This window comes from Calidris pugnax, unplaced genomic scaffold (assembly GCF_001431845.1).
Source record: "Calidris pugnax isolate Ruff unplaced genomic scaffold, ASM143184v1 scaffold156, whole genome shotgun sequence".
Lineage (NCBI taxonomy): Eukaryota > Metazoa > Chordata > Aves > Charadriiformes > Scolopacidae > Calidris > Calidris pugnax.
In genome coordinates this window covers 3,842,128-3,865,861 of record NW_015090889.1, presented here as the reverse complement: position 1 = coordinate 3,865,861, position 23,734 = coordinate 3,842,128, and the positions used below count along the sequence as shown (strand labels likewise).

At 42.2% G+C, this 23,734-nt stretch overlaps 1 protein-coding gene across 5 annotated transcripts in view; it reads left to right on the top strand.

Moving 5' to 3' along the window:
- The first annotated feature begins 2,716 nt into the window (after window positions 1-2,716).
- The window catches only part of SPIN1 (spindlin 1), a 59,314-nt gene continuing 38,296 nt past the window's right edge, over window positions 2,717-23,734 (top strand). For 2 of the 5 annotated variants that reach the window (XM_014947631.1, XM_014947632.1), the window contains exon 1: window positions 3,037-3,344. The gene's annotated coding sequence lies outside the window, so the exon portion shown is untranslated. Of the gene's footprint in view, window positions 2,855-3,036; window positions 3,345-4,267; window positions 4,525-23,734 lie in introns of those variants that run through there. The other 3 variants (XM_014947635.1, XM_014947634.1, XM_014947633.1) reach the window with 2 other exon arrangements.

The window sequence follows — 23,734 nt, the reverse complement described above, 5'->3', positions numbered from 1 at the left end:
TAGTCAGAAGAATGCAAGTAGTAGCTATGCCCACTGACCCAGAATTAGCTACAAGGTAACAAAAGATGATGACTCTGCAAATAGTTCCAAAACCAAAAAAAGTCAAGGAGAAAAGATCCAATTAATGGTGACTAAACTTTGTGAAGACAAATATAAAAATAAAAAGAGGAGGGATTGATAAAATAGGGACAAGAGTGTCTTCACAAACACGTGATAAAATACGGATAAGAGTGTCTTCACAAACAGGTGATAAAGTAGGGATCTGAGTGTCTCCACAAACAAGAGAAGTTAGTTTAATTCACAAGAGTAAATTACTGAAGAAAACAGGAGAGGTACTGGAAAATGCAGGACTGAGATAACAAAAATAAAATAGGTGAATTAACTGAAGATGCAAAATTTAAACTTTTATGTAATAGGCAGATGGAGAAGTCTGTACCTTCCAAGTTCCTCAGCCAATGGGGAAAGGAAGAGGGTTATACACAGCTGGGGAATTAGGATAAAATGGAGGCTGCGTCCTCTGGAAAACTGAGAGACCCCACAGGGGAATGCCCCAGTGGACTCTCCCTTTATTCGAATAAAGTCTTTGCAGGACTCCTCTGTCTCCTTTGTGAACATCGACCTCCAGCTATGGTATCTTCTGCACAATTTCTGGACCTTGAATGTACATGTGGCTCTTAGCCAAATGCAAAAGCCCTACACATCACAATACTTTAGGGCTCCCTTAATGAATGGAAGTTTGCGTTACAATTTTGTAACAAAAAAAAAGTAGCATCATGTCACAATATACTTGCCACAAGGTGCTTTGAGAAAAGTACCCATTTGATTTGCTAAGGCAGACTGGGCTCCAGCTGTTCACCTGTTTTCACTGTAAAATTACTTAACTTGTCAGAGGAGAATATAATTTTACTTACTGATGTTTCCCTTTTTTTTTTTTTTGCCAGTCTAAAGCTATGAATGGCTCTTGAAAGTCTATGCTTGAATGATGTACCAAATTGATGGACTAGGATTCAATGACACTGTATCACATTTTCATCAGAACATCTACAGATGACTTATTTTTGCTATGATTTTAAGGGCTTACACAGTTTCATCTGAAAATTTCTGGTGTGGCTTACTGAACTTCCTCTTGTTCAACTCCATCTAGATCATGCACATTTCATTAACTAAAAAATGCTCTCCATGACAGTTAAGAAGCTTGCTTCTTCTCTTCTAGATGTCCTGGGACTTAACACTAAAAGTTCAGGAAATGACACTTAAGTGTGGTCTGGCAATAGCTGAACAAGTCTTGACTACTTACAAGTTTTCCATCAACTGTCCTCTCAGGTATTGTCCATCAGTGTACTGGCAGCTGAAAGCTGGGAGCACCCAGGACAGTTCATGAAAGAATCATAGAATCATATGTCTAGGTTGGAAGGGACCTAAAAGATCATCTAGTCCAACCATCAACCTAACTCTGACAAAAAAATAAAAATAAATTTAAAAATAAATAAATAAACCCACCACTAAACCATATTCCTGAGGACCATGTCAACCCATCTTTTGAACACCTCCAGGGATGGTGCCTCAACCACTTCTCTGGGCAGCCCATTCCAATGCTGGGTGACCCTTTCCGTGTAGAAATGTTTCCTAATATCCTATCTAAACCTCCCCTGGCGTAACTTGAGGCCATTTCCTCTTGTCCTAGCGCCTGTGACTTGGGAGATGAGACCGACCCCCACCTCTCTACACCCTCCTTTCAGGTAGTTGTAGAGAGCAATAAGGTCTCCCCTCAGCCTCCTCTTCTCCAGGCTGAATAACCCCAGCTCCCTCAGCCTCTCCTCATAAGACTTACTCTCCAGACCCCTCACCAGCTTCGTTGCCCTTCTCTGGACCCGCTCCAGCACCTCAATGTCTTTTTTATGGTAAGGGGCCCTAAATTGGACACAGTACTCGAGGTGAGGCCTCACCAGTGCCGAGTACAGGTGGACGATCACCTCTCAAGTCCTACTCACCACACTGTTCCTGATACAGGCCAGGATACCATTGGCCTTCTTGGCCACCTGGGCACACTGCTGGCTCATGTTCAGCCAACCAACACCTCCAGGTCCTTTTCTGCCAGGCAGCTCTCCAGCCACTCTTCACCAAGCCTGTAGCGCTGCATGGGGTTGCTGTGACGCAAAGCTGTGTAAGGAGCTTGTAACCAGTACTTCTGTTCAGCTGTAATTTTTTTAAATGTTCCTCTATCCCCGCTTTTGTTTCACTGTCCCACAGACGACAATGACACATTTTCAAAGGAGACTTGTAAGCTTTGAAGAAACTACTCCTCCACCCCAATAGTTTTAAGAAGACAATCTAGTGCTAAATGCAGCCTTTTGCGTTTCTTTCAGAGATCACGCTATCTTCAGCACACCCAAGAGCCTTTATTACTTACAAACACTTTGCATAATCAGGTGAAAATGCTAGACAAGCCTCCGGGGACGATTCTTGGGCTTCTCTGTACAAACACGAAGCTCATCCCCAGATCACCCGAACACTGCCCGAGGGCTAGAAGACGATCAGGGAGACTGCAGAACCCCGCTGGGAAACGCTGGGGACCCCATCAGCCGCGAGGCTGCCGGCCGTGGCCTTAGGCCCCAGGTCGGCCGCAGCCCCAAGGCGTGCCAGGGGAGGAGCCGCTGCTGGTGAGCGGCATCGCCGCCACGGACCGCCGCGGCCCGCCCGTGAGGCGGCGCCAGGCGCGCTACGGTGAGCGGGCGGGGCGAGGCGAGGGCCGCCCGCCGCCGCGGGCCCGGGTAGGCCGTGTTTCCAGGCAAGCCGGCAGTCAGTTGGCCGCCCGCCGGAGGCCTCCACCGCAGCCCGCAGCACCGCCAAGACGGTAGGTAGCGCAGCGGGCAGGTGCGGCCGGCATCGGTTGTCGGCTGCAGCTGCGCAGGCGCGCTCGGCTCGGCTCGGGAGGGCGGGCGGGGCGGGGCGGGGGAGCATGTCCTCAGCTCCTGTCGCAGTTCTGGAGCCGCAGTGCGCCTGCGCGCCGGAGGCGTGATGGGGGGGCGAGCAGGGGAGGAGGGCGGAGCCCGGCCCTGTGTTTTGAACGGCTCGATGCGGGCGGCTCACTATTTGGCAGGAAGGTGAGGAGGCCTCTATCCTGGCGGAGGAGCTGGCGTAGGGAGAGGGGATCCAAATGTGGCAGAGGCGAGCAGGAGGCGGCGGCGGCGGCGGCGGGCAAACGAGACAAGGGGAGCGGCCGTTCCCGCTGCCGCCGCGGAGGAACTGAGCGGCCTGGCAAAGCAGGGGCCTGCGGCAGCGGCTGCAGCGCTGGCACCCCCGGGCCGCACGCCTGGCACCCCGGGCGCCCGTCCCGCTGGCAGGTGAGCGAGCGGGGAAGGCGGGGGAGGGGAGGCGGGGGGGAGCCCGTCGCGCCGCCCTTGGCCTGGCCCGGCCCAGTACCGGGCAGAGCCGGAGGGAGTCGCTGTGTGGGGAGCGGGAGCCGCCGCTGCCAGCCCAGCCCAGCCTGGCCTCCCGTCCCCTGGGGCTGACATTATGTATCCACCCGCGGCGTCCCGGCCCTGCTCTCCCCTACCCTGCCGGCGGCCCTCCGCCGCGACACCCCTCCCGCCTCAGCAGCCCTCTCGGAAGCTGCGGGAGGCGAAGCCATCGGGGCCGCGGGGGCCCCGGGCTTATGTTGCTGTCTCTGCCCTCCCTTCCCCCAGCTCGCACCCTGGCTGCTTGGCAACGCCTCCCACCCTTCCGGGCTCCGAGGGGCTGCCGCCCTACCCTCGTACGGGCCCCGCTCGGCATCCACCCTCCGTCCGCCGCCAGAGGGTCGGGTCGGGGCCGCCCCCCCCTTCCCCTCTGCGGAGCTAGTGTATGTGGGCTGGGCCCCGTCGAGGGGCCGCCGGCAGATAAGCCTCCCCCCCCTTCTATAGCGCACGCTGGGGGAGGCGAAGACGGGGGGAAGCGTGCCCAGGTCCCCCCCGGGGAAGCGGGGCGAAGGGGGCGTGAGTGCGGTGTTGGCAGGGTCGGGCCGGGCCGCGGTGCGGCAGGCTGAAGGGGGATCTGCCGCCCCGGGCTGGCAGCGGCGGGGCTGCGGCCGGAGCTGCCGCCCTGCGAGGCAGCCCCTGTGCGCGCTGCGCCGGGATCCTTTGTCTGCTGCTGCCGCCGCCGCTCTCCCCTCCTCCCTCCCTCTCTCCTTCCTTCCCTCCCTCCCTCCCTCCCTCCCTCCTTTCCGTTCCTCTCTTTCAGTGCCTGACTCTCCTCCCTCCTCGCCTTTCTTTCTCCCTCCCTCCGTCCCCCTCTCTCCCAGACTCCCAGCGCTGCTGCAGCTGCAGGTTTGTAAATACTGGACTAACACACACACAACATGGCTGACGCTCGCCCTGCTCCTCCACCAGGGTCTCCGCCTTCTCCCTCTGTCTCCGCCGCTTAGCCTCTCCTCCGTTTAGGCTTTTGTTTCTTTCCCCCTCCCCCCTCGTTTCCCATCCAAAAAAAAAAAAAAAAAGAGGAAAAACAATTCGCCCTCCTTACTGCACGCATGGCGGGATTTCAATGGTAAGGATCCTCGCTTTAGAAGCTTTCTCCTTTCGTTTTGCTGTTTACAACAAAATGAAACCTAAAAATAAAAGGGGATTCGGAAACCCGACAAGGCCTCGGGCGAGGGAGGAAGGGAGGGAAGGAGGGGGGAACTGGGTGAGCTCTGCTGGCTGAGGCTTGGTTGGAATGTGCGTATCTTTTTCTCTTTTGGGGTGGGGGGAGGCTGATGCACCAAAGTGCTGGCAGAGATGGAATACTGTATTACACTTGCAGAATGATCTAGGGCCTGTTCTTTCATTTCAGGATGTAGTTCAGTGTAAGGTATCAACTCAGCACAGTCACATTAAGAAGACCCGAGCCAGTTCTGTCGGAATAAGCAGAATAAGCATTGTTTAAGTAAAAACTGTAGCATGGTTTGTTTAGATTTCGTTGCATTCCCTGTATCTCCTTGTCAGTATCATAAACAGCTCGCAAATCATGCGGTACAAAACTGGAATTAACACTTGCCAAGTCTTTCTGTTGCTAGTTCTCTGTCACAGATTAATTTGCTCTTGTGATGACAATAGCACAAACCGAAGCATACCCTTTTTGTTACAAGGAGCGCGCCTGCTTTACAAATTCCTTTTTTTTTTTGGTAAAAAAAGGCTTGGTATCATGAACTTAAGTGAGCTCCCAAACTGAAACAAGGCCCTATGCTTCCGACCTCTCCTAGCACAAGGGAAATGCTCAGTTCAATACCCCCCCTCCTCAGTTACTCAGAGCACCCCCTTCTGGCTTCGATGGATATGGCTTTTTTTTTTTTTGGTTATTTATGACGTAAGACCACAATAATGTTTGAGGTTTGCTGAGCATATCTAAAGTGATCTGTCATGGAGCGGATTTGTATCTAGGTTGTAATGTAAGGATGGATGCTCAAGGTGCTAGGACATGATGCTTTATGCTGCTTTCTGGGCATGTTACTTTAGTTCATAGTAAACGATTAATTTTTCAAAGATTATATTTAAAGACACGGTCTTTATTCCGTCATATACACATGGGTAGCAGTAGCTCCTGTTAATATCTGAGCATTGCCCTAAAGTAACGAATGTCCTAGCTCTGTCGTCTTTGTCTACTTTGATTTGGAAGCTTCTAGTGGAGAAGCACAGGCATGGCATAATCGTACAGCTTCTACTGAGATAGAAATAAATACTACACTTCAATGATAGAATTAGGTGTCATATGTTAATACTTCTTTTCCTGCTGCTTTTTCCATCCCTGTTAACAAGCGTTGATTAACTGGTGAGAAAATAATTTATTATAATGACTTTACAATAACATAAAACTTCAGTCATCCAAGTTAAAAGATCGTTTTGGAATGTGTATCTACATCATGGCTCCTAAGCCAACTGTACTACTTCTAGATGGAAAAGTCTGAGCAAGTCTGTACTTGATATGTCAGTAGATTCTTGCAGTAGTTGGTTACTTTTTTTTTTTACATTTAACAACCTGAAGGCAATATTGGTAAAGCTACTAGAATAGTTAACGAGTTGTAGCTAGTAATTAATTCATTATAATAGCCACCACATTTTGAAATTACTGCAAGTGTAAAATGTACTGAGCTGCAGCTTGTGCTGCAGAATAGGTGTTGGATACTTAATCTGATTCTTAGGATGAAGAGCAAAATAAAAATAGGCCATCTGCTTAAATAACAAATCACTTGAAAATAGTTATGTTTCTTAAACCTGGTACATTGTACTTTTGTTGCCACAACTGAATTTTATTCTGTAAAATCCAGCTCTGTTAGCTTTGGAAGTTTTTTGCTTATAGCATCTTGGCTATAGCTTGCAATTGTCTTCTTTTCTATGACACCTAGAAGATTTTTCTTTCTGTCTTAGTTGTGTTGATGAGTTGGCCAAAAATCAATATTGTGGGTCTTAGTATCCCATGAGGAGCTGATCTAGTTGAAGAACTTTCCAAATCTTGGCAATAGAACTTGTGTCTTCAGCACCACTAAGGGAAGATAACTGCAGCGGTTTTCTTGTTGTGGATAATGGTAGACTGTGTTTAATGAAATTAAAGACCAGATACTAGTAACATTTTATTTTCCAAAACTGTTTACTTTTTAATATCGGGAAATGAAACTGAGGAAAAAGAAAACTGCAAGAAGTGCAGTGTCGGTGATCAGCTTACTGGAAGATGTTAAAAATTAACCAATTTCTTTTAACAAGAAATACTTTTCAGTGAGTCTTTGATCAAGTAAATTTTGACTCAGTGTGGTTTTAAGTATTTATGAAATTGCCATTTAAAGTATGAAGTCCTAAAGGTAGTAAACACTTATAGTTGATCTTGTATTTCAATACCTTTTGTATGTTTTCTTGATCCAAGTAGCGTTCTTCCATTGACTTCTTGCCCTATATCTTTCCTTGCTATCTGTTGACAAGCTGTGCTCTTTGACATGTTCAGATCTGCAAACATCTAGCTGATGCAATCGCTGTTTTAAAGGGCTTTTTAAATGTAATGTATAATTTGCTTAATGTTTGACAAATGAAAGATTTTCAGTGAGATTCTGTTTTCTGAAGGAAAAAAAACAGTTTTTTTTTTTTTTTATGGAATGAAGTCTGTTGCTGTAAACTTCTCACTCTTTAATTTTGGTTTTCCCTGCCTCCTTTCTGTTCTTGCCCCAGGTATTAGAAAGATCAAATTTGACTACTTGATGGTATGGCATGAGAATATGTTTTAGCAGATGACTAAAATCAATACAGCAAAGTGATTCAAATACCGTCTTTGGAAAGCTGCTCACTGAAGCTGAGCCAAGAGAGAGAATCACTAGTGTGGAGTTATTTCCTCTTTTATGATTAGATAGTTTGTTTCTCATACCAGATGTGAAAGAATTTTTTGGTTTGTTGTTTTTACTATTTTCCTCCTTTTAATAAACTTGTGAGTTTGGTGGTTTTATGATTGGAAGGTGAATGCTGATCTCTCTTGACTCTGGTTTTCCTAATGAATACTTTCTCTATATATCAAGATGCGTCCCACTTGCTACCCAGGTACTACCTAGATGTCAGCATGCTATGTGGCTTAGAGGAATGGGGAATTTCGCCTTTCTTGTGTGAATGTGGAGACTGCCACATCTCTGACATGGATAAGTGATGGGTTCCTTGAAATGATGTAGTTAACTATTTTGTACTTATCTAAGAACAACTGATTCTAGTGACCAGAAAAACCATTACTGATCCATTTCAAACAATGGTGAAATAATTTTATTCAAACTTGTTGCTTTCGCCATGTGGTAATTGCAGTTAACTTTCATTGTACTGTAATACGTGAATTTGCTGATGGCCTGTGGAATTCAGGAGGTAAATTGATTTGGTTATAAGGTGTAGAATGGTTCTACAAATCTGGATTACCTTTTCATGTTACTTTCCTGTAATGTATGTTGTGAAACGGCTGTAAATTTTTGCTGTATGAAACCTTGTTTGACTTGCTTATATAGAAATGTTACTGAAATGATTCCACGATATATAAATATATAGAAATTCTTATAATTACCTGTGGTGACTAACTAGCCTTAACTAGGACCTAATTGTATTTTAATCTTTGCAGTTATTGCAGGGTGGTTGAGATGTTGTTGAAATATCTTCCGATGATATATTTTCTTTTCTTTTTAGATCTGCTTGCAGAGTAAGAGTTACTGACTGAGTTACTTAGAGTATCCTCTAAGCACTTGCAAGTAGGTTTTTATAGAATTTTGATAAGACTACAAAGCTTATAAACCCTTAAGAGCTGACTAGCAATTGGTAGTTTGTTTGTTGTTTTTTAATGTTTAATGTTCCAGTATGATGTTCGCAGTCTGCACCTAGAAATTCTGGTGAGAGCAGTTACCTACTTCAAGAGCAGTCCTGTGGATTTCAGTGATTTAGTAAAAACTTAAACAAAATGACTGCTGAACTTTAGATCTGTTTGTTCTGTTTACATTAGTTTTTCCAGTTGTTCTCACATTGCTGATTTACAATGGCCTTGCATAGGGAGAATGTTTTTATAGTGGAGGCCAAGTGCTGTCTTTTGAAGTCATCTCTTCACCGCTTCTGGCCTAGCTGAACACAGGTTCTGCTCCCTGACTGAGTGATAGCTGGTAGTCCCCTTCTCAAAGAAAGGACTGAGCTGAAGGGCCCTGTTTTTCATCGTTACAACTGCCTTTATTGAGTGATTGGTTGTGTGTGGTAATCTAACTATTCTTAATGGTGTATCCCAGAGTTTTTTGTTTTTAGTGTCAGTGTAAGTGTTTTGGATTTAAAATGGTTCAGTAAAATGTGTTGCTTTCTTTAAGGTCAGTGGAAGATCTTCCATCCTTTTGTTTTCAGTGAGTCCTAATGGTTCAGAGCTGGTCTTGAGTCCCAAGATCCCAATACTGGCAAAGTGTTATTTGCTTGGGGTAGTCTATTAAGATGACAGTTCCTCTGAATGTGTACCTCTGAGGCTTTTTATTTAATATCAGTTGTGTTACTTTGTTTTCTTTCCTAGATTCCTATTAGAGCACGACAATTAATGAACGCAGGGAATGTTTGTAACTTTAATCTGTTTTAAGATTACTACACTAGCTAGGTTGTAAGTGTAACATTACCTGACAATTTAATGTCCAGCACTGATGCTACGTCTGAGGGTGTTAACTACTTTACCCAGATGTGGCCAGTCATATATCAACTGAAAACGTAATAAACTCTTTTTCCCAGTAATTTTCTTTGACATTCTAAATTATAGTAATTATAGGAAGTTATTCTCACTGGTCTATGCCATCATGCTGAAGTTGGTAAAATTTCACCTCTATAGACTTTATTTTGACCTTCTTTGAAAAAAAAGAAAAAGCCCCGCTTTTTTTTCTCTGAACTTTTATTAATCCAATTTTAATGTAAAAATGAACTTTGCTAAATCATCATCTCTTAACCTAAGTGGGTAAGACCTGAAAGATTTGTTAGATGTCAGATTTCTGGTTTTAGTATTTATTAAAATCAAATAATTATTTTTTTTGCAACCCTCATTTTCCTAATCTAGTATTTATGTTCTCTGCACAGAATTCTTCCCTAGTACACTGAATAAAGGTCCAGTACATAATCTTGTGTTTGCAGTTGAGTTTTTAAAATCTGTATTTTTTCAGCTTTCTGGATTTAATCTAAGTGTTGTGAGCTGAATAGCAGAGGGGAAGACATGTTTTAGAATCATAGAGTGGTTTGGGTTGGAAGGGACCTTAAAGGTCATCAAGTTCCAACCCCCCTGCCATGTTCTAGAGTAGTTCCCTGCTGACATTTTTGTATTAAGTTTTCTTGGTAACCTTTTCCAAATGCCTTGGTAAACATAATGCCCGCAGTATTCAGTACAGTGTTTAGGCTTCTACTAATGAAAGGTAAGTAGCTATCATATACTTGCGAGTATTTTGTCTGTTTTCTGAATGTCTGTAACTTGTCTCTCATCTTCAAGTTGAACTGTAAAAATATTTGCAGCTTAGAAAATTGCGTAAAGACAGTCTAGTAATTATAAAAAGAAATAATAATGCTTGGAAGGATTTAGGTCGTGTAACTTTTATACTTGAAAGACAGTTGGCAATGTCTGCGTGATTTTGGACAATTGCTTTCCTGTCCTATTTTATAATCAGGTGTGTTTTAGGCAATGATCTGAACACCAAAGTGAAGTCAGAATGGGAGCAAATATGTTATAATATAAATTTACTAATTTCTTCTCAAAACCTTCCTATTGCAGAGAGCTTTATTAAATGGACATAATTACATTTTTGTTCATTAATCCCCTTGGTATGATGAAACTTGACACACAAATTAAAACATGATTGGTTTTACCATCAGTGGAACTGCAGTTTTGTGAGAAATAACTGGTCAAAATCTGTGCTTTACCAAAAGTATACTCAAAAAATAGCTTCACAGTAAATTCTGTCTTTAACATGACTTCATAGAAATCTTTCAACAGTATTACAACTTCAACATCTGTTGCAGCTATTCACCATGTTGCAGCTAAATGTTCACCATTTAAAGCTGATCATCGTGTTTAGGTTTATATTCATATTAACATTGTAGACAGTGATTGAATATTCTGCAGTTGGTCTGGAAAAATCAAGATCATGTTACTGCTTAGTAGCCATAGCAAGAGACTTGCTGTTCTTGACAGCAAATGCTTTCACTTAAGTGATTTACATTTCCAGTGTAAACACTTGAATGCCTTTACTTGAATGCCTTTGAGAACTGACCACTTGGGAAGGTTACCTGACCACTTGAGAAGATTACAAGAATGCTGTCAGAGTATGCAGGGAAGAAATGATGAAAGCCAAGGCCTCCTTGGAATTAAACCTGGCAAGGGATGTCAAAGTCAATAAAAAGGTTTATTTTCAAGTATATGGGAGGCAAAAGGAAAACTAGAGAAAATGAGTGCCTGCTATTGAATGAGATGGGTGCCATGGTGACAGAGGATGCATAGAAGGCTGAATGCTGCCTTCACTTCAGTCTTTACTGCTCAGGCTGGCCCTCAGAAGTCCTAGACTTAGGAGGTAATGGAGAAAGTCTGGATGAAAGAACACTTCCCCTTGGTTGAGGAAGATCAGGTTAGAGAACAGTTAAGTATACTGATTATCTGCAGAGTCCTGATGGGATGTAGCCATGAGTGCTGAGGGAGCTAGCAGAAGTCATTGGTGTTCAATTTCCATCATCTCTGAAAAGTCCTGGAGAGCAGGCGAGGTGCTTGAGGACTGGAGGAAAGCCAACATCACTCCATTCTTCAAAAAGCAAGAAAGAGGACCCGGGAAACTACAGGTTGGTCAGCCTCACCTCCATCTGTGGAAAGATGATGGAATGGCTTGTTCTGAGCATCATCTCAAAGCAAATGGAGGAAATGAAAGCTATCAGAAGTAGTTAACAGGGATTCACCAAGGGGAAATAATATCTGACTAACCCAATAGCCTTCTAGATGGCATGGATAGATGAGGGGAGGGCAGTCTATGTTGTCTACCTTGACTTCAGCAAGGTCTTCAACACTGTCTCCCACAGCATCCTCATCGATAAACTTAGGCGGTATGGGTTAGATCGACAATGAGGTGGATTGAAAACTGGCTGAAAGACAGAGCTTAGAGGGTCATGATTAGGGGCACAGAATCTAGTTGGAGGTCCGTAACAAGTGGGCTTCCCCAAGGGTCAGTCCTGGGTCCAGTCCTCTTCAATATATTCATCAATGACCTGGATGAAGGGATGGAATGTACCCTCGGCAAGATTGCTGACATAACAAAACTGGGAAGGGTGGTTGACACACCAGAAGGCTGTGTCACCATGCAGCGAGACCTGGACAGGCTGGAGGGTTGGGCAGAGAGGAACATGATGAACTTCAGCAAAGGCAAGTGTAGGGTGCTGCACCTGGGGAGAAATAACCCCATGCACCAGTTCAGGTTGGGGGCTGACTTACTGGAGAGCAGCTCTAAGGAGAAAGACCTGTGAGTCCTGGTGGACACTAGGATGACCATAAGCAGACAATGTGCCTTGTGGCCAAGAAGGCCAATGGCATCCTAGGGGGCACCAAGAAGATTGTGACCAGTAGGTCAAGGAAGTTTATCCTGCCTCTCTACTCTGCCCTGGTGAGGTCCCGTCTGGAATACTGTGTCCAGTTCTGGGCTTCCCAGTTCAAGAAGGACAGGGAACTGCTGGAGAGGGTACAGCACAGGGTCCTGGAGCATCTCCCATACGAGGAGAGGCTGAGGGACTTGGGTCTTTTTAGTCTTGAGAAGAAAAGACTTAGGGGGGATCTAATCAATGCATACAAATACTTAAAGGGTGGGTGTCAGGGGGATGGGGCCAGTCTTTTTTCAGTGGTACCCAGGGATAGGACAAGAGGAGATGGGCACAACCTTGAGCATAAGAAGTTCCACCTAAGTATGAAGAGGAACTTCTTCACTTTGAGGGTGGCAGAGCACTGGAACAGGCTGCCCAGAGAGGTGGTGGAGTCTCTGTCTCTGGAGACATTCAAAACCCGCCTGGACATGTTCCTGTGCAACCTGCTCTAGGTGGACCTGCTTTGGCAGGGGGGGTTGGACAAGATGATCTCCAGAGGTCCCTTCCAACCCTGTCTCATTCTTTGATTCTGTGAACTGCTTTAATCTGAGCTGAAATGTCTGAAGGTGAAGAAAGTAGGTGAGACAAATTCCGTTCATGACTGGTTGCTCTGCTTTTTCAAGACACAGATTTAAGGCAAGAGATCATTTTCCCCCAGTCCCCCTTTCGTATGGGTTGCTCTTTTTTTACCGAACATTGCAAAGTTAGGGGTGAAAATTACTACTGATTTAAATTGTCCGATCATGTCTATAAACTTTTCTTAAAATCAGGTTGTAGGGAGAAATTTTTTTATGCTTTCCATATGGGCTTATGGTCTTTGTATCCTTGTGATCATGCTTCAGTTTGCAATATGTTACTATTTACTCTTTCATTGTAGTAATTGGTAACAAAATTATTTGTCCATTTTCTTGTGACTAGAGGAGGTCTTAATTTACCCAGTAACTTAACTCTAATTTCTGCCTCTATTCCCACCTTAAGAAAGAGAACTAGATTTTTCTCAGAGTTTATGGTTGATCAGATGAATGTGACTGGTCATATAAATGGGTATTATCCCCTCCACCTGCATAACATGCGTAAGCCAACAATAGGTGTTGAATGTTAAAATTGTTTTAAGATATTTTGTGTTCATTGGTTTGGGTCTAATCCAGATTGTACTGGTTTTGAGTGCCCTAATTGCCAGCTGTGGATGCAGTGGGAGGATCATTGGGGAGATAGATTTTTATCCTCTAACTGTACTGTGTGGTAGGGCAATTGGGGAGTTAAATTAATAAAGATGGGAGGACAGCAAAGTGGCAGAACTGTGAAAAAGAGCCCCATAGGATGCATTTTAAAACATTGGAAAAATGTAGGGGGACCATCAGGTGGGAACGTGGGTAAGAAAACTGATAAAATATTGTAATAAATGGTGGCCCTTATATAAATTAGATGATGGAGAAAAGTGGCCCTTTTAAGGGGACTCTAAACTATAATACTATCTTGCAGTTGATGTTATTCTTATGAAGAGAAGCAATATGGGATGAGATTATGTATGCAGATATGTTTTTCACTTCACAAAACCATCCTGAACAGTGAAAGGACTGCAGATTTAATATACCACCACAAGACCCTCTAGTTTTGTCCCTAGAGAAAGAACAGAAAGATAAAAGAAAGGGGAGCAGAAAATGAAGAGATGTTGCTTGGCATGTAGTATTGGACAAAGGTGTTTGGAAGTGAAAGAACCCAGAAGGAGGAAACAGAGGATCAGCTTGAGGATTTGGGAATGCCTCCCCCTCTATTGCTAGATCCGCTTTCTCCACACCAATCACCATTCAGAGTCAGAGTGGTGGTAGCAGTGAGGAAGAAGAGGAAGTGGCAAGTGCCTGCAAGTTACTGCAAGAACCAGGAGTAAAGTAAAACGCAGAGAGCTCCACAACTCCTAGCCCCGTTATGGGAAGTAGTGGGATCTAGTGGGCCAGCTAGAGTGAAAATTCTGTTTTCCACCACTGATTTAAATGATTGGAAAGAAGTAGCTAGAGGGTATCAAGATGATCCCTCTAAGGTGACAAAACGATTTGAATTGATAGTTAGAAATCAAGATCCAGATTGGAGAGATGTAGATTTAATTTTGGGAGAGATGACTGAGACGAAAAAAACAATTGGTATTAAAGATTGCCCGAACCCATGTGCAGGCTCAAATTACAGGGAGAGTCCTGCAAGGGAGTGTGGACGAGCACATTCCACTGACTGATCGGAACTGGGATCCCAGTGATGGATGAGATTATGTTAAGATCATGAGATAATGTTAAGATGATATCAAGATTGGATCAAGTTTGGGCTGAAAAATACCATTCCGAAAGCTATAAATTGGTCAGCATTATTTGCTGTCAAACAAGGACAGAGGGAGGCCCCTACAGAGTTCTTTGCCAAACTGAGAGAGGCAATGAGAAAATATACTACTTTAGATCCCTCCTCAGATATAGGGGAACAACAGCTTGTTTCCTTATTTTTAGGACAATCATCTCCAGATATTAGAAGGAAGCTCCAGAAATTAAAAGAACCAGGTATAAGGGATCTGGAGAAATTACTTAAAGAAGCCTGGAGAGTTTTTAGAAATTGAGAACATGTAGATAGGGGAAAGCTGACAAAAGTGATGGCCGCAGCCACTGTGGCAGCATTAGAACAGAGGAGAGTAGTGAATGGTAGGGGATTTAGAGGACCTGGAAGAGGAAGGTCTTTTGGGAATAGAGGAGGACTAAGGAATTTGGCAAGAGGTAGAGGTGTTGGTGTTGAGAATGTATTGGAAAGGAATCAATGTGCATATTGCTGGAAAAAAGGGCCCTGGAAAAATGAATGCCCTGAGCTTAAAGGTACCCCACCTGCCCTGATAGCTGAAACAGGGACCGATTGATGGGGACCTGGGGCATCTACCCTAGTGGATCCACTGGTTAAAATAAAGCTAGGGGAACAAGAGAAAGAAGTTGAATTTTTAATAGATACAGGTGCCTCTTTCTCTGTTTTAAATCAAGAATTAATACCTGTAAGCAGGGATTTTGTAAATGTGATAGGAGCCACTGGCCAGCAGAGAAAGACGTTCTTTTTGGAACCCCACAGATTTAAATTAGGGAAACAGATTGGAATACATCAATTTTTATACTTGCCGTATTCCCCCAAATCACTGTTACGGTGAGACTTATTAGAGCAATTAGGGGCAGTGATAGTTTTTAATCAAGGAGTCATGGAATTAAAAGTAAAAGAAGATCAGTTGATTGAAATTTTGAGCCTAGTACTAATGCACTCTGGAAAGCTCACTGTATCATCACCCGAACTCAAAGAAATCATTAATCAAGTATATCCAGGGGTTTGGGTTACAGGGACTCCAGGAAGGGCAAAAAACGCCACCCCCACAGTAATAGAACTTAAGGAGGGAGCAAGCCCAATACGTCAAAAACAATACCCCTTGAGATTAGGAGATTGCAGGGGAATAGAAAGTCCAATTAATAACTTTTTGCAACATGGACTACTAGTGAAATGTGAATCAGAATGTAACACCCACATACTGCCAAGAAACCAAATGGAACTTAATGGGTAGTACAGGACCTAAGAGGAATAAACAAAATTGTTAAAGATTTACACCCTGTAGTTGCCAATCCCTATACCTTACTTACCAAATTGAAAAAAAGTCAGGTATGGTTTACAGTACTAGACCTAAAAGATGCATTCTTTTGTCTGCCTTTGGCTAAAGAAAGTCAAAAGTTGTTTGCTTTCGAATGGGACAGCCCTACCACTGGTGGGAAAACCCAGCTTACTTGGACAGTGTTACCCCATGGTTTAAAAAACAGTCCAACAATTTTTGGAAATCATTTAGCATGCAAGCTTGAGGCATGGAAGTCTCCTTTCAAAAACGGAACCCTTTTACAATATGTGACCTATTAATAGCAACTGAAATGAAACTTGAGTGTATCCAATGGACTGTGAGCTTGGTAAACTTTCTTGGACTAGATGGATATCGAGTCTCCCAACAGAAAGCTCAAATGATGCAACAGCAAGTGACCTACCTGGTACATGAATTACCTGGAGGACAACGGGAGTTGGGAACCAGACAAAAAGAAGCCCACTTCCTCAGATGGTAAAAGAACTCAGAACCTTCTTGGGAATGACAAGTTGGTGTCGATTATGGATTTATAACTATGAAATAATAGTGAAACTTTTATATGAACTTTTGAAAAATAATCCCACTCAATTGATATGGTCCAAAGACGCTCAGAGCACATTTGAAATATGTAAAAAATGAACTTATGAGAGCCCCGGCCTGGGGCTTGCCTGATGTAACCAAACCTTTTTGGCTCTTTCCTCATGAGAAACAAGGAATAGCTCTAGGAGTTTTAGCTCAACAGCTGGGACTATACAAAAGAGCTGTAGTGTACTTCTCTAAACAATTAGATTAAGTAAGTAAAGGATGGCCAGGATGGCCATTGGCCATAATACTAAATATTGAGGAAGCCCGGAAATTTACTTTGGGCCAGAAGATTACAGTGTTGGTTTCACATACAGTATCTGCTGTATTAGAACAAAAAGGGAATCACTGGCTTTCCCCATCCAGGTTTTTTGGATACCTGGCCATCATCATTGAATTGTTAAAATTGAAGTGACTGACATTGTGAACCCAGCTTCTTTCCTTAGTGAAGCAACAACTGAACCACTGACACATGACTGTTTGGAATAGAGACTGTGTACTCCAGCAGACCAGATCTGAAAGAAGAACCCCTGGAGGACACACAGGACTCCTGGTTTATGGATGGGAGTAGCTTTGTCCGACAAGGTATCCGTAAGGCTGGATATGCAGTGACCACAACAGATAAGGTAATTGAATCCCAACCATTGCCTGATGGGATGTCAGCTCAAAAGACCGAGATTATTGCCTTGACTAGGGCTTTGGAATTGGCAAAAGGGGAAAGGATAAATATAAGGACAGACCCTAAATATGCCCTTGGAGTTGTTCATGCCCATGGAGCAGTCTGGAAGGAATGAGGATTGCTTACCCTGCAAGGAAAACAAATCAAACACGCAGAAGAAATACTTCGCCTATTGGAGGCAGTAGAGTTACAAGCTAGAGTCGCCATCATGAATTGTTGAGGACATCTGGGGGTAACACTGACCAAGACAGAGGTCAGTGATTGGCTGGTTATGAGGCTAAACAGGCAGCAAAAAGAATACAGAAAGAACAAATTCTAGCCTTAATTCCAGACAATAGAAGTAAAGACCTGGATGACAAGGAAGGCATTAAATATTCTAGATTACATGAGCAGTTCATACAAGAATTAGAAGGACAAGTTCCTTCCATGGGATGGCTCATTTGAGTGATGGTAGAATTATCATACCTGCCAAACTAGTGTGGGGACTTGTTAAAGAAGAACATGATAAGACACATTGGGGAGCAGATTTGTTATATAAATTTTTGAGCCAAAAATGGATAGGGAAGAATTTATATACCACTGTTCGACAAGTGACTCAGCAGTGTGAAGTATGTTTGAGAAACAACCCCAACACAGGTAATCGAGTACACTTAGGAATTATTGGGAAAGGAAACATACCAGGAGACCACTGGCAAATCGATTTTTCCAAACTCCCAAGAAAAGAGGGGTACAAGTACTTATTGGTGCTTACAGACACCTTTTCTGGATGGCCAGAGGCTTTTCCCTGTAGAACAAACCAGGCGAGAGAAGTGACTAAAGTGTTCTTGAACGAGATAATACCTGATTTGGAGTACCTATAGTCATCTCATCAGATAGAGGTACTCATTTCTGTGCACAAATGGTGCAACAAGTTAGCAGACTATTGAGAACTGATTGGCAGTTACACACCCCATATAGGCTGCAGACCAGTGGGCAAGTAGAAAAAATGAATTGCATGATAAAACAGCAGATAGCCAAAATATGTCAAGAAGCAAATTTTATTGGTATCAGGGGTTACCTATAGCTCTGCTTAGACTACATGTAAAGCCAAGAGCTGAAGAGAACCTAACCCGTTTTGAAATATTATATGGGAGACCATACCAGACAAAATATAAAGGAGAAGATTTAAACCAGTTGGGTAATTCCTATTTACAAAAATGTTATTTCTTTGGGAAAACAATTAGAGAAAATCAGTAAGAATGTCCTAGGAACCACAGTTAAGGGATTGGACCACCCTGTCCATCCCTTTAGTCCTGAAAATTGGGTTTATATCAAGAATTTTTCAGGCAATCCACTGGAGGAGAAGTGGAAAGGACTATTCCAAGTGCTACTGACTACCTTCACTGCAATCAAAGTGAAGGAACAGCCAGCCTGGATTCACTGCTCTCGAGTGAAAAACACTCCAGACAAGCAGTGGACTTCTGAACCTGCTTAATAGTCATCCTGGCTATTGAGTCCTGATTTCGTCTTTCACAGCATCAGAGATGTGAACCTAAGAGTTTGATGCAGTGTCTTACGGTGCTATTACCTTCTAAAAGCAGGGTTAGATATGTTTGCCCTGGCCTTGCTCTTTCAGGATGTTTGGTGATATGTTTGACTTCAGAATTATGTTTCTTAGACTAACACAATAGCAATTAAACTTGGTCTTCAAAGGCTGATGACCTCAGTCTCCCCTAGGAGGAAACGTGTGTCCAGAGAGCAGAGAAATGTCCTACTCTTTCAAATGGACATTTCCCTTTCTGGTTGCCAGAGACCTGTCTTTGTACCTGCTACCGAACCAAACTGGGTAAATTTGCTTCCAATTACAGTAAATTATTTCAGTTAACTCTACCTGTAAGACCATGAGTAAGGACAAAATGCTATTGTAACACTTGAAAGTTTGTGGTGCTGAATGGATCATGTTGTTTGCTGTTCAGAGAAAAAAAAAGCTTTTCTTCCACTGCTCTCCTGTGGTGTGTTGACCTTGGTGCCCACCAAGCTGCTCTATCACTCCCCTCCTCAGCAGGGCAGGGAGTGGACAAAAATAAGATGGGGAAAAAAAGCTTGTGGGTCAAGATCAAGGCAGTTTAATAAAGCAAAAGCAAAGGCCATGTGAAAAGCAAAGAAAAACAAAAGGTTTATTCTGTACTTCCCATCAGCAGGTGCTGTCCCACCACTTCCTGCTTTGGTGTGTGTAGGGAATGGTTTGAAAGACACCTATCAACACCTTTTTAGCTGCCAGTACAAAGCACAACACTATGAGGGCTGCAGTGGGAAAGATTATCTCCATTTCGGCCAGACCCAGTAGCTCTCAAAAAAAGCTAGGATAATGTTTTTCTTAAGCAATATGCGGAGACAGTATGATAAATTCATCTTGCTTTGAGGTCCAGCATTATCATACTCTTATTAGGTGACTGGACTACCTACATATTAGTAGAATTAAGTGTTAAGACTTGTAATAGAAGAAATAAAATTCACCAACTTGTCAGTTGTCAGTGAAGTTGTAATTTATTTCCAAATGTCCTGGGGAATTAGGGAAGAGAAAGCAAAGAGGTTTTGTTTCACCCAAATCTTACTCTTACAGCAGAGGCATTAGCTCTGCCAATACAGAAAAACATCATTTTAGAATGCTTTTCACAGAAACAAGGTTGCATTAGATCACACTCTTGCCTTTACATTGTGCTAGTCTTTACACTGTGCTCATAGGAGGCCTCAGCAGACGAACTTGATTCCAGCAAGCTTTACAGGTGAACAGATATTAAATGCAATGTAAATGGAGATTTTTAAAATGTGTCATTGTTAAAACAAATGATGCAAAGAACCTTTCAGCATTGACATTTAAACCTAGAAAACTTAGCTTTTGCTTGAGAGGACTGGCAAGACCCAGCCATATGTATGACTATTTTGTAAGGATGTGCAACCCACATGCCTAAGGCTGAATTACAGTAATTTTTCATTAAAAAAAAAATTAAAAAAAAATTAACAATGCTAGTGGAACTAGCCACTATGAGGAATCCTTGTGTTTCTGCAGGCCCTCTAGAAACAACTGTATTTGTAGGGAAGCTCGAGATGGATTTTGCAATACTCTGATCCTATTAAAAGCAGTATGAGAAGAGACATGCTGAGTCGCTGAAAAATTGGGCCAAGTGGTCAGGGCGATATTTACAGCTGGAGTATTTGGCCTCTAAAAGGGTATTGACAATGCCTGAAGCAAATAGTTTTTGTTGTCACAGATTGCATGCCACGTAGAGCAGAGAAAGAGAGCAAGTCTTAGTTGTGATTAAAAATACGAATGAAATAAGAAAACTGTGAATGAGAACTGTTCCTGCTTTGAAAACTTCTTTGGCCTCTTTGGCAGAACTTTGCTTCTTAACAATATTAACTAATTTTGGTCCATTTGCAGAATTTGGTAAAATTACTTTAAACTAGAAGGAAATTTTAAAAACACTTCCAAATCCTTCATTTTTAAATTTGTAGTTAGTAATATGTATGGTGTATGAGCTGTTAAGTTTTATATATGTTGTAATGGAAAATACTACTTTCATTTAATGGGCAAACTATTGCCTTAGGCAATAGTTTGGGTGGCTTAACTAGTATTTTGAATAATATTTTTAAAACATTTTCTCTTAAGTAAACTGCAATTTCTTATTTCTTATGTGTGCGTTGTGTTTTGCTGTTGGCTGGGTAAAATTGTTGAATACTTAAATAAAAATAATTTATGATTCGACTTGTCAAATACTGTTTAAGGTTTTCTGGCGAATGTGTGTCATTAATGAAGATTCAGTACTTCACTGCCATGAGTAATTGTGAACCAAGAGTTGCCAATATGTTAGAAAACATATTTACCTTTAGATTTTCATTAAGGTAGTAGCTGATGAACTGAATTTCTGCTATTGACTTTTTATTAATTTGGATGGCCTTATGAATTTAATTGTAAATGAGATATTGTTGGTAATTGTAAATGAGAGATGTTGGGTGGAAGGTGGAAGAGGACCGCTGGTTCTAAACCTTTGTGGAGAAACAACCATCCTCTAACAAACTGATGGAAAGAACTCTAGAAACCAGTCAGAATAGATTGGTGTAAGATTAGGGATTGAAAATTACTTCCTGTTATTGCATACAGGATGATATTGTGGTTGGGAAATGCTTCTAAAGAGGGTATTTAAGAATTTTGTGGTTTAGGGGGACCCTGATGCTCTACGTCTGCCCATGGTTCTGCTTATGCTGGAAACTACTTCATGTTCAAATTTGGGAGGGTTTGTTTGCAATTGCTTTTGACTGTCCAAGATTGGCCGTTAAAACTTGCATCTCTTATTCTGGATATATGCTTTAAGCTCTTTGGAGTGAACTTCTATTAAAATTTCCATCAAAATTGCTTATTTGTCTTCATGAGGCTATAAGTAGGAAAAAGAGTTTATTTTTTATTTTTCTGCAGAAAGAAGCTGTAATCTCCTTGATCCAATACTTGTAACTTTACATCAGAGAGGTGTAACTGAAGAGTATATATGTATTTTTCATAAGGACATAGTGGGTTTTTTTACTAAAAAAGCTGGTGAACTGCTAATGAAAAATTTCAAATCTGAACAAATAAGCACTGAGCAATTCCTGTTCATACATACTTAGCAGAGACCTACTGGCATGAGGCCGCAGAGCTCCCTAAGTCCCTGCTTATGTTTTCTTTCTATCCATCATTGTGTGGTCTGGATAAGATTGCAACCATAATTCAACATAAAATACCAGTATCGTTTGTTGTGTTGCTGATGACAACCAGTGAGACTTTTTCTGTTTCTATTCTGTGTTCTCTTTGTTGTTTTGTTTTTTTTTTAATTGGTTTTGTTTTTCAGAAGTGATGGCTAAAAGCTATTTATGACAAGTAGCCCTCAGTTTGAAAACAAAAGCCACAGAAAAGCATGTACGGCACGTGGTTTTGCAAACATGCCAGGACAGAAAAAAATGCTACAGTGATCCCAAGAGAGTATTGGTATGAAGAACTATGTAAAAAAAGTTGGGCAGATGTTTGAACTGATCATTGTCAAATGACTGGAGGAATTTATCTGTAACATGATGGTAAAACGACTTACATAAATACCTGGAAGACTGGAGGCTGAAATCGGGGAGAAGGATAGAGTGTAGAGTGTAAGGCCATGCTTGGGAAATAAGGCCTTGAAACAGAAGTTTAGAAATAAGTGAGTGATTTCTTGATTTGCTTTATTTCAGTATTCTGCAGGGGCTAGATAGCTTCAGAAACTGTGGTAGAGTGACAAGTAGTTTTGACAGGTAAAAAGACCTAGCCAATCTGGAAGGGTAACTGACGGGTAATAAATGTGGGCAGAGCCAGACAAGCCAGGTGGAACATGGAAATAATTAATTTTGTTTGTATAAAGAAAGCCGTTATGTGATTTGAGTGAAGCACAGGTAATGTGCACAACTTTGCCTTTAATATTTATTTAACTCTTATTAAATAACAATGCATTGTGGCAAGTTCCAAGGATCCTACTAGGGAAAAAAGTTTGTAATGATTTACATGCTTTAGAATAAGAGACAAAATTTCCAGACTTGTGTGGAATAAAGTATTTAAAAACAAAACCCAAAACCTTAGAAGCCTTTTTTAACTTATTCAGCAGTGTCTGTATGCAAAAAGTTGCATTTAACTTTTGGTATTTCCAGGGTTTAATTTCTGATTTGTATTTTTCTTAAATGTAATTTTTAGATAAGGTTCAGATATTTTATGTTGCTTTCAGGATGCACTGTATTGTATGCTGCTTCTTTGTTTTGTGCTTAGTTTGCTTATTCTAAGATTATGGGGTTTATTGCTTTAACATACAAATCTAAGTAAAATCTGAACATTAGTTACGTTGTTTTCTTGGGGTTTCAACAGCTTGGGCTACAAAAGTCCACATTATAATTCTTTAATTTGATCGTGAGCTGTGTTTTACAGTGTTCTTAGCACAGAATTTGCTAGGGAAAGGGAAGCTGTCTCAGTTCTAACATAGGTATGTTATGAAGCAGGCTTCTCTACCAGATTTCATTGACAAAAAAAGTATGTAATGGGGTTCTTGTTCTCACTTTCATTTAGCGGCTCTTACATTTTTTAGGCAACTTTGATTGTATAAAGTGATTCTGATACAACATAAGTGATGAAGTTTAGTTTTAAAATTTTTACTTACTATCAATGTAAAAATTGGCACCCTTAATTACAACTTTCTGGCAATTACATTTTTCTGCTGCATGAAGTGGTGATGCCACTGAGGCATAATTTGAGAACGTTCACAGATCTTTCTATGTTAAGTAGCAGAGGCATCCAGTTCAATTTTACACTTTCTGGGTGGCAGTCTGCTTAGTGTAACTGCTAATTCTGTGTAGTACATAACTTTTTTCCTTAATATCTAATCATGGTGCTAGTCCTCTGACTATGTGAAATGTGTTCATCTGATTGGTGTTAATATCTTCAACTGTTCTGTTTGTCCTTGTATGACCATGGGCTTGGGAGAAGCGGGATTGTATGTATGTAGTTTCTGTTTCTTGCAAGAACCCCTAAGGAAACCATTTTTTTGTTACTGGCCGCGTGGTGCTGAGCGGGAGGGGTCTGTGGGGCGCACACCTGGAGTCGGGGGTCATCCTGGGGGCCAGCCAAGGAAAACTCATAGAAGATTCCAGAAGGTGAGGAGGGCATGCGCCAACGAAGACATGCCTATCATTAGCATAGGCCAACCTTGGTATGAATATGTATTAGGAGAAGTGATA